We start from the raw sequence: 17,215 nt of genomic DNA on the forward strand, positions 1-17,215 counted from the left end.
CCCCTCCAGCAGTTCATGCTGTGAGCATTGTTCCTCTCTCCCCCTTATTTACGGTCTTTGGGTGTGTGTTTCCTCTTGATAACCAGGATGTGGGAGAATGAGATGTGTTTATTTTTAGCAATGAAAAGTGTGTCTCCAGCTCCAGGGCTGCACCTCCGAGGCATGCAGGCATGTCTGTCATGAATGAGAATGAGTGGTAATGTTAAAGATCTGTGTTGAAGTGCTCCATGTATTTAACAAGGGGGCACTTTTTAATGATGAACTTTTTAAGAAAACACTGTGTCTTAGAAGTTTGAAAAGCTGGCAAGACAGCTTATCAGACACAAAGCGCCATAATGACAAGAAAATTAGAGACTGCAGTCAGTTATTGGCCTGAATTTTTATGCAAGGTTTAATATGGCATGATCCAGTTTTGTTATGGCAATGTTGTTTCCTCAGCTTCATTCAATTTTCGGAGCTAAACTTTTGGTCCTCTGAGCATATGTGTGTTATGTCGCCACCAGGTCTTAGCCCGACTGAAGGCAATGAATTTTGGGCCGGTGGGAAATCTGTCTTGCTTATTTTGGATTCACCTGAGTTGCGCTGAGGTTAATAGCTAATAGAACTGCAGATAGAGTGGTCACTAAAGTACTATATCCCAAGTTCCCAAATTGTGGATGTGCATATACCCAAACACATTATTATTAAAAACACTGTATTTGGTACATTACTGGTGATATTGTGGGTTTTCACATGAGCTGTGAGGTTTGTCATTAGGAAAAACTGGGTAGAACAGAGAAGAAGAAAATAAACCCTATTTCCTGCTGGCGGACATGCTTTTGAGAATCCAATGTCTTTTCCCAGTGCTACTGAGCCAAATATCTAACTAAATGAAGAGGCTGCAGAGCGTGATAATATGATTTTGGTGCAAGCCCGTGAACTAGAGAGGAAAAACACAAAGTGAGAAGTAGTCTTTGGCAATGAAACCAGCACATCCTTGAATTGAGTAAAAAATAGCCTCAATGTTCTACTGTGTGTTGTGTTTATTATCTCCCACGTCATGGTGATTCAGTGTCACTGAAAGACTTACTGTCTGTCATAGGGCACAGAGGACCTATTACATAAACGGGATTGTGCTTCTCTGTGACCTCAAGCTGTTTGAGCTTATCAAGTTGTAAACAATGCACTACAATAAACTGATGAGCACTATTTCATCCAGCTACAGCCCTCCTTGTTTTACGAGCCGCTCTGCTGGCGCAATGTCAAATGTCAATGGTGTCAATTCAGTTGAAATGATAAGAGACAACCCTTTTGTGAAATCGCACAAAAATAAAAACGCTGGTGAAAAGGAGACAACTGCTCCAGCAAGGAAATGAGGAAATTCAGATGGGTGAAAATAGGAGAGTTCATGATTCACCCATGCTGGAGCCTGACGGTAGCCATCAGTCTTATGTTCTCCCGATCTATTCTTCTGAGCACTATACATAGCAACAGTGTGCTCGCGATTCAGTAGCAAGTCAGTGCATCATCCCATATCTCTGGCCCTGTCAAGCCAAGCGATGCAACTGCGGAAACTTCATGAATAAAAGTGTGGCAATAAACTTTGTTTATAATCAAAAACCCAATGCAGGGCTTACATACGGAGAGTTTGAAGGTGCTCTGTAAGCACTAGCATCTCTAAGGTGCTATCATGTTGGACAGGGATGATTCATTTCTTTGGGGCTCCATACACATGAGACCCCTTGATCATTTAGGCCAGGGCTGACTAAAGAGAAAGAGCCAGCAGAAGCATGATGTGAAACGATGAAATTGGTGGATCAGCAAGGGAATTTTATGAGTCTTATTACAGTAATTGGTTCTTGTTGCTGAAAATTCTGAAGAGTTCATGTCTGACTAGGTGGAACAAACTGGAGAGAAATCCCACCTCTGCCCCTGAGTGTGTGTGCTTGTTTGAAGAGGGAAGGGAACAGAGGGGAAGAGAAAGAGGTGGTGAAGGAGAAAGATAGCGATAGGCTCCCAGAGGTTAGGTTTGGGGTTTAAATAAGCAGCTCTGAAAGAAGCAGAGCCAGTAGGGAGAAGACCTCAGCACTGATGACCACAGGAGTTTGAGACAGTGGACACAATCATATTAAGAAGAGGACAAAGGCAGGACACCTGGAAGTGAAAGAGAGAAGAGCAGCATGTACTTTAAAGTATATAAAAAAATGATTTGTCATTGACCAGTCTCAGTATATTGAAAACCTCACTGGATGTTGTACTGTTTTCTAGGTTTTGATTACGTAGACAGTGGTGAGATCTTAACCAGCAATACAAAATCTAAATTGCCAGTTTGAGTTACATAATGCAATGATACAATTAACCTATGTGAAAATGAGGGAAATAAGAGAACAGCAGCGGTAGAGCAACGTACAAGCATACAAGAGACCATAATCATGATGGACTGGTGCACCATTGTAGGACGTTCCTATCTGAATCTGAATGTTACGGTCAATTACAGCTGACACTGAATTTTGACCCTTTGCTCCATTTTTACAATGTTTGAAATAAATGTTTTCAGATTGGTCATAAATACTTGAATCAAGTATTCTCTGTGAAAACTTCATATTGTTTATTATGTCCAGTATCATGGACTGCACCTCAAAACAGGTACTTTTATGGTGTTAATATATAAGTAGTTACTGATGTGTGACAGTATGGTAACTAATACAAACTATAAACTAAAAAATATATATGTATTGTAATCTAAAAGTTGATCTTTTTCTGTACCACCATGAAAAAAACTGAACCAACAAAAAACACAATATATAGTAAAACAAGGTCTCAACAAACTAAGCCAAACAACTCGCAAAACCAGACAACAATTTGAAAGCTCAATTGCTATATACATACAGTACACAGAGAAGCCACTGAACCTGACCAATCAGCAAACTACAGAGATTGTTTAGAACAGTGGTTCTTTGTAAAAAAGGAAGATGTCCATGTCTTTTGAGATGATAAAGCAGGTCTAGGTGCTATATAAATACTGTGAAAGTTTCAGACCACTCAATCAACAGAAGACGTGCACACAGCCTGTATTCAGAAGAGACAGTTGTGATGTCAAAGGCTTTGTCATATTTAAAACATGACTTTGGTGTTTGCTTAGCATCACCTGTTGTTTTTCTTCATTCCTACCAAAAGTTTGTCCATCTTGCACATGTCTTTTTGTCTAAATATTTGCCTTGCAAGCATCGGATCACACTTCTTTGGTTATTGTTCTATCGTGAATAGTGAGTTTTTTTTTAAATTATTACAGAACAACATAAAATATGGTTATGCACCTTAAAAAATAAAAAAAACTATAAATTAAGAAGACATCTGTGTTGCACCGGCGATCTTTTTTACTCTACACTGTCTTGTCCTGCCCTGGTTGCACCGGGTTGTTGTGGTTTGCATAAGTGCAGAGAACTCTCTCTTTTCTATATAAAATATGGTAGATTTTATCCAGTTGTCTATTCACGTACTGGCAACTAATCCAAAGTGAAAACATGCCATATTTGTTCCTACCACTGCAAATACCTATCCAAATGGAGTGTTTAGCATATAACCTCCAGTATGAAATGGGAGCTGAATGCTGTCTGCATCGAAAGCAAAGTGATGACACCTCCCTCCGCCAATTTACAGCCTCTGGGAGCTTTCTTCGTAATGAGACTGTTCGCACGCTGACGGTCAGTGGATCTTGTTATCACCCCAAGAGTCCAATAAAACCACATGAGCTACAGTGAAGTTAGACGCAGCAATGAATTCAAAAGTATCACTCTCATTTTATTGACCGTATTCCGCCTCAGAACATGATGCTCATGGGTGATAACGATACAAATATTTGGAGATTTATTAATCAGTGAGTCATCTCACTGAAAGACAACAAGTATTGCATTTTTGCCAACAGGCTCTCGCTGTGTTTTTTAAATGAGTCATAAATGGGAGCGTTCGCAAAAAGCTCATCCAAGACATTCCCCTCTGAGTTGGTTCAAACTTTACCCAGTATTTCTGCTGCTCATCAGTCTTTTGCCTGGAAAGATGTCAAGCTTTCCCCTCTCTATCCCAGGATTCTCTGAGCAAAGCTGCTCCGTATGCGCTCCCCTGCAACCATTACAGCCAAACCTGGACATCTGCTCACCTGGGAGACACACTGACGCACGCACGCACGCACGCACGCACGCACACACAACACAACACAACACAACACAACACACACACACACACACACACACACACACACACACACACACACACACACATATACACACACACACACACACACACACACACACACACACACACACACACACACACACACACACACACAGTCAAGGCTCCTACTCTTACCTGCAGCGGCTAGTTCACAGGTTTGCACTAGTGTTGGACAGAAACCAACTTCTGCTAAGGCTGCTGAGGGTCTCTCACTAGCTCTCTCTGGGAAGGTGTCTGTATATTCACCTTCTCATTACCGTAGCCACTGGGGCTGTGTATTGGCAAGAATCTGGCGATACAATACGTATCACGATTCAATATATTGCAATATATTTCGATACTGTGCGTAAGGCGATATATTGGGATTTTTTTAAAGTATAATTTTAGAAAAACTAATATTTAAAAAAATTAAGACATGATGTGCATAAAAGTCAAAGAAGTTTACTTTAGGTAAACAATTCAGTACACAGAAAATCAAACTGCCAGTTTGGGATTGTGGTTCACAGGTTCTTAGTGAGCAAATGTTTATAGGCCAAAGTTCAGCCATAGCTACGTTGTTAGCTTCTAGTGAAAAGTCAGGCACTGCTAGGCACTGTTAGGTGAGGACACTAGTGGTGTGTCTCAGCATAGCCATCTAGCGGTAGGGGGTTTAAACACAACATAAACGTGAACCACTGTCTTACATGAATATTTTTGCACGTAAACTAAAAAAAAGAAAAGATAAGTGTTTTTAAAAATAATTAATAGTACTGCAAAATAAATAATAAATAAAACTCAAAGTGTATCAATTTTTTCTTACACCCCTAGTAGCCACTGATTTTGGCGTTCCTGGTGCCTGCACTCAAATTGAAGCTAGAATAGATGGCATGTAATATCTGAGGCAGTGCCAGCATTCGGCCACAACTTTCTCTCATGGCCTCCTTCATTATGTTGGCCTAATAAGATTTTATATGTTGCTGCCTAACTTGAAGGGTCTCCCTGAGCCATTAAATGTACTGAAGGGTAATATTAAGTATACAAATATCAAAGCGGGGGACTAAAGCATCAGAAAAGTGTGTTGAGGGCCGATGAGTGATGGTTTTGTGGCTGTGTGTGTGTGTGTGTGTGTATGTGTGTGTGTGTCTGCGACTCAAAAGAGAATGAGGGGTCGAGAAAGCTGAGAGAGCAATTTTGGTTACTTGATGATAAGCTCAAAAGATTGACTGCCTGCTGCACTTTTCCTTGTCGCCTGGTGAAGGAAAAAAAAAAGCTCTGTTAAATAGCATGGTTTTCTTAATCCCACACTGGGCAACTGCAGGCAATCTTCAGATGTTATATTTCCTCTCACTCTCCCTGCTCGCTCCCTCGCTTTCTCTCTCAGATGGTTGTTAGTGACATAAAGCTGCTGCTTTGCCATCATTTCAAACATTAAGCCCCTGGAACGTTGTGGAGGGGCTGGGAACGGCACTGCAATCCAATGTTGCACTATTGGCCATCAGGCTGCTTGGCTACTTGACTGTGTACAGTACTATGTATGGAGCACAGCCAGGTCTGCTGGCAAAGGCCGGTAAAGCCGCAGTCCAAGATCTGACTGAGAGACACGACTTGTCAAGCTGAAGGCCAAAGGTCTCTGAATATGCCAACTTGAGCATCGAAAGCAGAAACTGCAGCTTTGTGAGGTTTAAACACACAGTACTAACATGGATAGTCAGCTACGTACTTAATCTCTTGCAGTTCCGGTATCTACTGTGGCACTCAGTGTGGCACAAAAACCCAAATTGTATGTGACTTATTCTGTCCATTATTCTGTTTCAGTCCAACTGAAATTTGAATTCTTCTCACTTTTTGTGTGAAGAAAAATTATTATACAGTAGCTATTGTGCAGAGAGAATAAAATTGTATTTGGACAGGAAACACCATTAAAGCTTCAGCTGCTGGGTGGGCCATTCTAATGGTTAACAGACATTTGAGGGCTAACGTTGCTAGGAGACTGTCAACTGTTGTGTGCTAATTATTAGATACTGGAACATCATAACCTACAAATGTTGACCCAAATGTTTTTCCCCCCTTTTCAACAAGCCAACATTTGTCCCTCTAACATAACAATTCTGAGGACCTATCGCAAGCTATGCAAATTAACTTCCACTAATGGAAGTAAGTTGGCTTAGCTTGCTAACATTCAACTGATTCCTATGTTACTATTCGTTCATATTATTTCAGCACCTGCTGAGCTATAAGCAGCTCTCACACAGTCAGTGCTGTGTTCATCCCACATTATAGAAAGGAGGATGGTCTAGCTAGTGCTGTCTCTCTTTCATGAGTCCAGTTGTGGTGATGGCACATGACTAGACCGTCAACACGCACAGCATTAGGTAGTCCTGTAACCTCAGCTCACCGTACATCACTCTGTGATTCCAATCCCGATATAAGGTTACTATAGTGCAGAGCCACAGTAACATAGGGATTGAGTCAATCACAAATGGGACTTTGCAATGGCAGTCTGTGTGGTTGTTGGAATCAAAGTAATGTTACAAACTATTTTTAGTGCCATACAAACATTTCACCAATCAAATTACCAGTATGGACATTCATCAGTCATAACCAAAATTACACTTCATCCTGGAGAACATAAATGTAGGGGGTGTTTTCACTGCAGAATAATAAATAAAAGTCACATTTCTTTCTTTTGGAATTTTGGTAAAACACTAATGATATACAGTATAGTCTATAGTGATTTCTCGGGCAAAAATTTATTTTAATTTCAGTTTGACTTTAAAAGCATCATTCCTTTTTGAATAGATTGCCAGAAACAGAGGTCATATGGAAACTGCAGATGCACAGAGTGCATTATTATGGCTGTTGAACCTATGTGATGTATAATGCACAGCATCAGTACTCCCCTCACACCTACCAACAAGCCTCCTCTATATTGGACACTGACCTTGGCTAGCGGTCTGGCATGCATCCTATTTGTCTAGCCAACATACAATGTAAATGGGTTTCTGAAAATTAAAAATCCATGCTGACCAATTCAATATAGGACAGGGTTTCTGGGCACAGGGGGAATATGCATTAGGGTGTAATGATATTACCTACAGTATACGTAACTCCAAGACCTCCTCCCCTCTCCTGAAGAAATGACTAGATGGGCCTTGAATAAATCCAATGCTTGAATATGATGAAGTTGAGCAACACCACAACATTACTGAGAGAGCCATTTACAGTGTTGATACAGTGCAGTTTGTGGCACAGGCTGTAAATATAGAGGTACGTATACAGGGGCGTCGGACTGGGGGGAAAAAGGGGACTGAGTACCCAGGGCCCTCATGTGAGGAAGGCCCAAAAATATGCTAGAATGAATAGCTGTGGATGCGGGGAGGGGCCCATAGAAAATGCCTTTCTATAGGGCCCAGAATTTTGTGCTACGCCCCCGTATGTATTTAACAACACTAGAGAGCTTGGTGCTAAATGGATCACAGTTCAGTACATTGACCTGCGCAACATGTAGAAGCTTTGTTGCCAACACATTCATTTGCCAAGGTTGGGGAGGGGGCACCAAGGAAATATGAGAAGCATTATAACAGCAATATAAGGCCACCACACTGACTCCTTTTGTCTCTTACCATCTGTTCTCATTTATGAAATTTCTTTGCTTTCTTATCTGTTCTTCAGACTTCAGAATGCAACCTCCCACTCAAATGCCATCTCCTAGAAAATTACATTCATATACTACTAATTTTCAACTGCAAATATGTTTTGATAGAAGCGTAATGCAGCCTACATTGTTTTTATCAACATAATGAGGAAACATTGTTTCTGAATGTCTGCCAAGTCACACAACGTTTAAATTTAACTGCTAAATGTTTACTCCATTTGTTTTGACTACAATATCTGCTCATACCAAGTAAAGGATGATTATACTTTGTTAGAGTGATGTTTACAGCACTTTAGGGAAAGATCGTGGTCTTGGTTGAATAACAAAAAAAAGTAAACAGTGACTTCAAAGACAAAACTGGATGAGTTTACTTTTTTAACATGAAATTAAAACAATTTCCTCTAAATTTAACCAAAGAAAATTTCTGGTAAATTCCTGTGCTTTGTATGCCCAACATCCAGCCCAACCATCTTTGCAGAATTCACGTTTGGCACAAAAATGGATAGATGCCTTCAATGAACTAAGCCAGTGAACATAATCCATGCAGCAGTTATGTTTCCCATCAAAACGCACACAGCAAAACCAATTAGTAGCATATACATTTTTAAATGTAATTTCTAGGAGAGGGTTTGCCTACTCACCCTTTACTTTCTTCACTCTTCTCTGTCCTCCTTGATACATCCCACACACTTCACCTCCCTCTACCCATTTTCTCGCTCAACCATTCTTTTTTTCTTCTCGCCTTCACAATGAGGTCCAGGGTCTCGGTGAAGGTTTGGTTAATGATGAAATGCTCCCTCTCACATTCGCCGTCAGTGAGTGAACCCATCCATGAATCAACTGAAGGACGGGGCTCTTTTTTTGACTCAAAAACAGCTCTGATTTCCTTGTCCCCACATGAGTAATTCAAAAATGAGACTGACACCATATGTCAGACCATGACTAGAATTATTTTGAATTTTCATTAAAGGCTATGTATTCTCGGGGTACGACTCTTCCTAATAATTTCAATTTTGGGGTTTGTCTTAGACTTTTCAATAATGTTTATGACCTGTCTATTAAAGTGTCCTCCTTGTCCTTATTCTATAATGGCTATTACTCGGTAATGTCATCTCATTTTTTCTCTGTGTAGCATAAAGGTTTTGTTAATCTAATGTCATAGTGCTTCCTCGTTTGGGTGGCTTTTTCTCTTCACTGTTTGGAGCCGTGCCTTCTTGTATTTCATTGCAATTTAGGGCATGATCCATTTTACCCAACAACCCAAAGCAAGCAGTAATTAATCCATCTTAAAAAAAACTAAAAAGCAATACCTTTGGCTTTCCTGCATCTAAACACAAATATTCTACAAGAGTATGCTAACTGCGTAGCCGTGCCTTCAGCATTTCAAGCTCTTATGTGGATTATGTACTGTATGAAAGACAAATGCTTGGAGAAGAGCTAGACATTACTCAGTAAAAGCTTCAAAAGAAACACACATTGAATAACACATTCTTTTAAACTACACTAGGACTTTGTAACAATTACTTACTGGAAAAAAATCCTTTGACACCCGCCACAATCATAAAACAGTGTCCAATAATCTTTTATGTGTTGGTGTGTGTGTTATTTTGTGAATATGCCTTATGAGATATCGGGGTGAGGGTTCCAGCAGGACATGTTGCCCCTGGCTCAGCACAAAGACAAAGGGACAAGATGTGCAAATGTGCATTTTTGCACTTCAAACTCACTCTTTCTCCCTCACAGCATCACACACTCTTTCTCTGTCTCTATCGCAGGACAGCAATTACCTGCAGGCAATATGTAAGTTAGATGGGCTCAATTCTTCTCTGACAATTCTCAGAGAAAGACACAACCATAGAGATCAGGGCTGGGTGTTTTATTTAATTTTAGACACCAGTGATAATATGATACCTCAGTTTTGACAAAGACGATATGGTACCTTTTGTACTTTGAGAAGTTTAAAGTTGCACTACTCAATATTTTTATATTAAAAATGGCTCATATGACTTGTTGACGACGTTGCTCACAATGAAAAACCCCACAAAGAATTATCCTCTGACTCTGCAGTTCCCCTCAGCTTTACACAGCATTTAAGTGTCTTTCAGCCACGTGTTCTGGTTTTACTGTTGGCCTGCAACTTTACTGTTTTAGTTTAATCGGATCAGCCTCGTTTCCAGGCCCAGCAGGAGGTGTTTTCTTAGAAAAAAGCACTGAAAAATTCACTGTACACTACCTGCCCAGCACCAAACATCAGTGTATATAGTGGAGCATTTAGCTGCTAACGGCAGCTTTTTTCCCTAGGAGTTGGTGGAGACCAAAACCTAGCTAAAAAGAGAGTGAATATTGCACTTGCATTCATCAGTTGGCCAAAAATAGACTCTAAACTGTTCACCATATCCACTTCATGAGCTGATAAAACATCAGTGTTGGGTTAGTTTGTTCAAAGTGGCTAATTAACGCTGCTTTCACCATATTTTTCTTGTACTTTTGTTCTATTGAACAAAAAATGCCACACTTTTCAAATGCATGTGATTAAGGTTGATGTAGTCTATATCCACGACGTTCCACTTCCGGGATTGCTCCGTTGCCGCCGGAAATTCCGCCAGATTTAATTTTTTTCGCCCAGATGTCCGTTACCTTCCGCTTTCTTTGTGTTGGAATTTTAAACTCTGGTGGATTTATGGGGACTATGGTTAACTGCTCCTCAGATCTCTGCAGGGTAAATCCAGACAGCTAGCTAGACTATCTGTCCAATCTGAGTTTTCTCTCGCACGACTAAAACAACTTTTTAACCTTCACGTTCCACCAAAACAAGTTCCTTCCCGAGGCTATTTTGCAGCGGCACCGTGGCTCTGCTCGGTGCTTAGCGCCACCCATGAAGATTGTGATTGGTTTAAAGAAATGCAAATAAACCAGAGCAGGTTTTTCTCCCATCCTGGAATGCTATGTGGACTAACCAGACCCTCCTCCGCAGCACTGTGGAGGAAGGTCTGAAAAAAACAGTCTACTGTAAACTTAGCTAATTAGTGTTTAAAATCAAGAAGCGCTATAGACACAGTCTCTCTCTCTATCTATCCAGGGCTGATCTCTGTTTCTAGGGACACCATGCATCTCCCTGTGGCTCCGCAGCCCCGATGCCCTGTGCAACATGGAGCGACACCATGGAGGTGCCTCGGGAGCTCGCTTCTGCCCAGCAGCTACACACCCGTAAAAAAGATAATGTACACAGTACACACACCCACATGCACACACATTCCCTGTCCTTCCCTAGGGCCTGTCCAACCTCCGCTCTCTGCCTGTCTTAGTGGGAAGGTCACAGGCACACAGTTATCATGCTCGATTTGATTACGTCTTAATCCAATCAAGCAAGGCAGAGAGAGCACCATTGATTTTTGAAACACAGAATACAGCTTATTGGGCTTAGAGACACATGGCTGATTCCTGGACAAGGTTAAGTCCAGAGGGAAATATCATATCTGTCACTGAGCCTGTCACTGAACATGTTTATGGATTATTACTAGATTCACCCCTCTCACTGCAAAATGCAACCAAAGCTGTCAGCTCCTGTTGTATTTACAGGCCATTTCAGGTCACGGTAGACTCACATAAACCCAACAACAAACAATAGATGAAACACTTGAGCAATAATGACCAGCTATAGCTGAGGAGAGGGACTGAAAAAGAAATGAGCATCCCTCAAAATGTAGTCCATGCAAAGAGAACGACTCTGGCTTGAAGTATGAAATGGATGGAGACTTATGGGAATGATTTGCATTTTGCAATGGAGAATGAGACGTGTGTCAGTAGTGCATGGACACTAATGGAATGATATGTGTACACAAATTGTAACATTTAGTGAGATCTGAAGCAGAAGCAAGTGTGATCAGTCAGCACTCTAAAGCTGTGTCCTTTAGCCTTCATGCTGTCAATCAGTCAGGTCAGTAAGGGTAACCTGAAGTGCATAAAAATGGCCGCCTCCTTGAGTTTTTTTGTTGACCAACCCCACACTGCAATGCACTGTTCACCTGTGACAGTTTGTTGTGTGTAGGGCAGTTGTCGAATGCATTACAATGTGGGGCCTTAAATTAAATCAAAACCAGGAGGGTGCTATCTTTATGTACAGTGCATTTTTTTCTACATCTTCATCTCAGCAGAGCACCATTGCTCTGCTGAGATGAAGAGCACCATTGCTCTGCTGAGATGAAGAGTGAAGAACAGTGTGTCTGCAGCACAGCGTCGCCCCCGCTCCACTTCCCACCCTCTCCAAACAGCAAAACAACAAGCCGGGAGATGACGATGACAAGAGCTATTGGGGAATGCCGAGGCCCACTCACCTTCTGGTTCACCACACAGTGTGCACTGTGATTCTAAACAAGGACCAAAGAGAGACAACAGGAGATTAATAGAGGCAACACATATGTAAAAGTCTATGTTTTTGTTCATGCGTGTATGGGAACAAATGTCAGCGTCACTGCCGTTTCTATAAAAATGTTAACTTCTATTCAGGCCTCTCTCTCTCTCTCTCTCTCTCTGTCAAAAACGAATAAAAACATTAAAACTGAACAAATAACATGGAGCACAACAGACCTTTTTTTGCTCCTAATGTCTTTGCAGAGCGGTACCCGTGTGCAATATAATAGAAGCCCAGCCACCATGCATAATATGACCATCAGCAAGAGGCGGCCGCATAAAAAGACAAAAATGATGCAGAGACAGGCGTCAAAGGGGAAAAAAACTAAATGAGAAATCATATTGCTTCAATTCATCACTGCCATGTGCAATAGATGCTATGTGCCAAAAACCTGGGTGAGATTCCAAATTTAAATGAAAGAAACAAAATGCATTGATTAATGATCGCACGCTATCCATCATTTTTATAACTCAAAAGATTAGCATTAGGAATAATTCTTTAATTTAAGGATATACCAGGCTTCACATGCATCATGCATTCTTATGTAAACATGAATGATAAATTGCTAGTTTCCTCTGTTAATCTGCGTTTATATTCCCATGCAAATATAACAGTAAGCCTCACAATCTAAATCAATATATGTGTATTACTGTTAATGAAGTATCAGTTTTTCCCAGGAGCCAAGCTAGTCAAAAAGTGAAGGTGGCCTCCAAGATTATTTTAAACAAGCAAGATTATTTTATAGGTTTGTGACACTGGGCATAATGAACAGAGTGATGATGAGAATGAGCGCTATGTCCTCAGGCTTTAGTTTCCACAGACGGCCCCAAAACAGCTGTGGAGTGTCAGTTTGTCTCTCTTCACTGATGTAGCACTGGCCAAAAGAGGCCATGTTGTCTTTTAATGCAGAGGCTCTCCTTCGTCTAATCACTGCTAATTAGGGGCTTAATTAGTTCTGCAGCAACCTTGGACTTATGACTTGTCTTATTTCAGTGAAAAACAGCGAGAGAGCTCTTTTGATGTGTCAAATCCCTACATTCATGGGGATACAAACGCAACAAAACATGTCCATAAATTCTCAAAACATTAAGTGCTTCCATTTCTACCTCTCTTCCCCAGATGACCTTGCTTATTGGCAGAGTGCAGCGAGGACAGCTGAGCAGACCAACATGTGAATGAAAGAGCACTTTTAAAGGTATGTTGTCGCTGTCAGTCCGGACAGGTTTGTAAAGTGTCACAGCCTGTCCCAGTCGCCATCACATCACAAAACTGCCTGCTGGTTCTTACCTGGGCACTGAGGCTGCATTGGCTCTCCTAAACCTCGAGTACTCCTTCAGAATGCCTCTTCTATTTTTTGAAATGCGTTTCTTCAATTGTACACAGATCCTGGGATTCAGTTTCTTTTGCTATCAGACAATACTGCACGCTCACAGCACAGACGAACTGAGGACTAAAAAAGACAATTCCACTGAGAAAACCCAGCTGTTATTGTCACTTTGCAGGAGTAACTGCAGAAGTAAAGCTGTAACTTTTTTTTGGTCTCTGTTCTCAATTCTGTGCTTCTGTGGGTTGGTGGTAGTTGGGGTCTGTGGGGTTGAACCACACACAAACGGTATGGCTGGCAGTGCACAGGCAGACAGCTGAAGCCTGGAGAGAATTTACTAGTTTAATTAGTCTTTGTTACTTCCCACTCCCTACAGTATAATTCCACAGACTCAAAGCAATTGGCTCTATTAGTTTGTCCTGTCTGTTTAAATTTAAAGTGCTTTTGAATTTCCCTGTGTGGAGCCCATATTGATCTTGGTCAGGTGGGTTTTACAGTATGGGAACTGTTCTTTGTTAATTCTTATTTGCTTTCTAATTGGAGTTGCAAAGTGGCTGCCAGCCTTTAGCCGTCAGCTCAACTTATGCTTCCCGCTTTTGAGGATAAGAGAGAACAGTCTGATGGTAATTTGAGTCACTATGGACTTTGAGACTAAGAATCGACAGGCATGCTAGCGGCTCTGTGATGCTGTGCTTAGGCACAACTGTACTTTAAACTAAATGCTAACAGCAGCATGCTAACATGCTCACAATGGCAATGCTAAAAACACTGATGTTTAGCAGATATGTTTACTGAAAGGGTTTTCAAGCAACTGCCAAAACTGCACAATCATCTCATGTAAGGAGGAAATAAATGTGAGGTACAAGGAAAGGAAAGCAGGACAATTCTGTAATTACATCAAATCAATTACAGAATGGTTTATCAATACAGCATTTATCATACTTCATGGGAGAGGAAACCACAAATGCAGATCAAATACCCATCTATGCAATAACATTGTATCCAAAAAACACAAGAGATGGTTTAAAATAAATTGTCAGTCTACTGTATTTCAGAGTGCTAGTCTCAGTATGCTTCAGAAGTAGAGCAAATCTGGATGCTGAACGCTTATTGGTTGTGAGTAAACTAACAGAGATATTCACAGGGGTCTGTGGAGTCCCCTGGTATCAGCCCATCTCCAAACACAACATACACGAAGAGCAAATCCTTAGCCTTGATCTGATAATGTATTCATCCATAATTAAAGCCGTCATTTCCATATCAGCGCCGCTTGCTCACACCTTCCTTGTTGGCTGATCTCTCTTTTACCCTCACTCTTTCTATCTTTCCCCAGTTCATATGGTGTGAGAGACACAGGTGCTAATTAGGTGCTAAGACTGTTTTTGGCTTTTTCACAAGAAGTCTCTCAGAAAACACACAAGGTTATATAAAGAGAGGCATGAAAATACAGCTGCGAGGGCAGAAAAACTTTATTCAGGGGCTTTGGTGCACTTCCCAGTGATTTGGGATAGGCTCTATTTGTCTGCTTTGAGTTGGGCAGCACACAGATTGTGAGATACAAGTCAAATAAAGACTTGTTTATAGGGACTGGGTCAATAGGTAGTCAATAAAGGGAAGTACACAGTAATGTACAGCTTACACAGTTGTGCGCTGACCAGAGGTGGGTAGAGTAGCCAAAAATTGTACTCAAGTAAAAGTACTGTTACTTCAGAATAATATGACTCAAGTAAAAGTAAAAAGTAGTCATCCAAATAATTACTTGAGTAAGAGTAAAAAAGTGCTTGGTGAAAAAACTAGATGAAAGTACTGAGTAACTGTTGAGTAACGTCTGATTTATTTTTTAACACAAGCATTCAATCAGACAGACAAAAATACAAAATAATCATCTTTAGGCAAATTATAGTTCATCCAATCAATAAAATAAATTAAAATTAATTAATTACAAAATAATCCAGGTACATTCAAGTACTTAAAAAATAAAATCAATAAAATAATAAAAAATAAATAAGCACAAGTAACACAAATTTCCAAACCTTTGTACTTTTTTTACCAAGCTCTGCAGGCAGAACTAGAACAAGGCAGCCCATAAAATCTCATAAAGTGTGTGTGTGTGTGTGTGTGTGTGTGTGTGTGTGTGTGTGTGTGTGTGTGTGTATAAACATGCTGAAACAAAGCAGTGAGAATTCTGACATTTTTGTTTTGCTACGACTGTAAAGCTAACCTGTCCCGCCCAAATGGGTAAGCTTCGCTTCAGAACTCTAACCTCCTATGGCGCCATTTTGATGCTACAAAGCGATCACCCGACGTTAGCATTCCATTGACTGCCATTCATTTTGACGTCACTTTGACAGCGAATAACTTTACATCTGAAGCGTTGTTTATTTTTAAAGAAACACGACAATGTATAAAAGGCTCCATTACCTTGTACCTCACGTTATGGCTCCGTAGTAGACGTTTTTACAAAAATAGGCTAACGATTGTGTCATAACCACGCGATTTACTGTCGCGCAGTAGAGGAATTACCGCATAGTACAGGAGAAGCTCGCAGGCAGTTTGGACTTACATTAGCTGTTTAAGTTTTATTACTAATGTTAACTAGCATTTTAGTTAGCAATAATTAGCCTGTGTCCATGTTATCTCCTTACATATACCTATGCTCTCCATCTCTGCAAGATTGGGAATGATTGAGATTTCTCTTGGCACAGCTACCAGAAGACTTACAACTTTCAGACACGCTGCTCACATCACATCTACGTCGTCTCTCTCAGTTGGAGGCTGCGCAGTAACGCTCAGCGCTCACCGGAAAAGTGCTTCTAATGGCCTTCACTGGTCTCCGTCCAGAGCAACAGGATCTGTTGGTCCATTCTTATATACTGTCTATGGTCCCGCCACTGAGATTGAGTATGGTCACGTGACGACTACGTTTGATTGGTGAAACACAGTCACGTGGTAGAGCCTTTAGCGGAAGTCTTTCTCTGTCAAAATAAAACATAGAAATGAGGCGTACGCAGGGGGTGGGGGGATAAAAACAATGACGCGTAGAATACCAAAGAGGTAAAAAGAAAAGTAACGAGCTCATTGTAGCCTAATGTAGCGGAATAAGAGTACAGTTTCTTCTTCACAAATCTACTCAAGTAAAAAGTATAGTGATTTAAAACTACTCCCAGAAATATACTTTTTTCAAAAACGTACTCAAGTAAATGTAACGGAGTAAATGTAACTCGTTACTACCCACCTCTGGCGCTAACACAGATAAACCAACAGGATTGTGTACACACAGGCATGGCCACACAGATAAACTGACTAACACAATTATACTCTAACAAATTACAAGAACAATGCATTTCCATGCCCACAGCATCGAGCCTCATCAATGTGGACGATCACCAATTTCGGTTTACCTTCCCCTTGACTGGCACAATCCATCTTCAGCGGGGCACCCTGAGTATATGCAGCCTCCCCCTGGAGCTGATCTAGCACTTCTCAGAGGAGATGCGGTGCTGAGCGCAGGGCTGGAGAAAAACTCATCATCCCTGCCTGCTTCTTCAGGGGCTAATTACACTGCATTGTCACACACATTCGCAGGGTATGCTGCAAGTGTACACACACACACACACACACACACACACACACACAC

The sequence above is a fragment of the Sander vitreus genome, chromosome 20 (assembly GCF_031162955.1).
Source record: "Sander vitreus isolate 19-12246 chromosome 20, sanVit1, whole genome shotgun sequence".
NCBI classification, from domain to species: domain Eukaryota; kingdom Metazoa; phylum Chordata; class Actinopteri; order Perciformes; family Percidae; genus Sander; species Sander vitreus.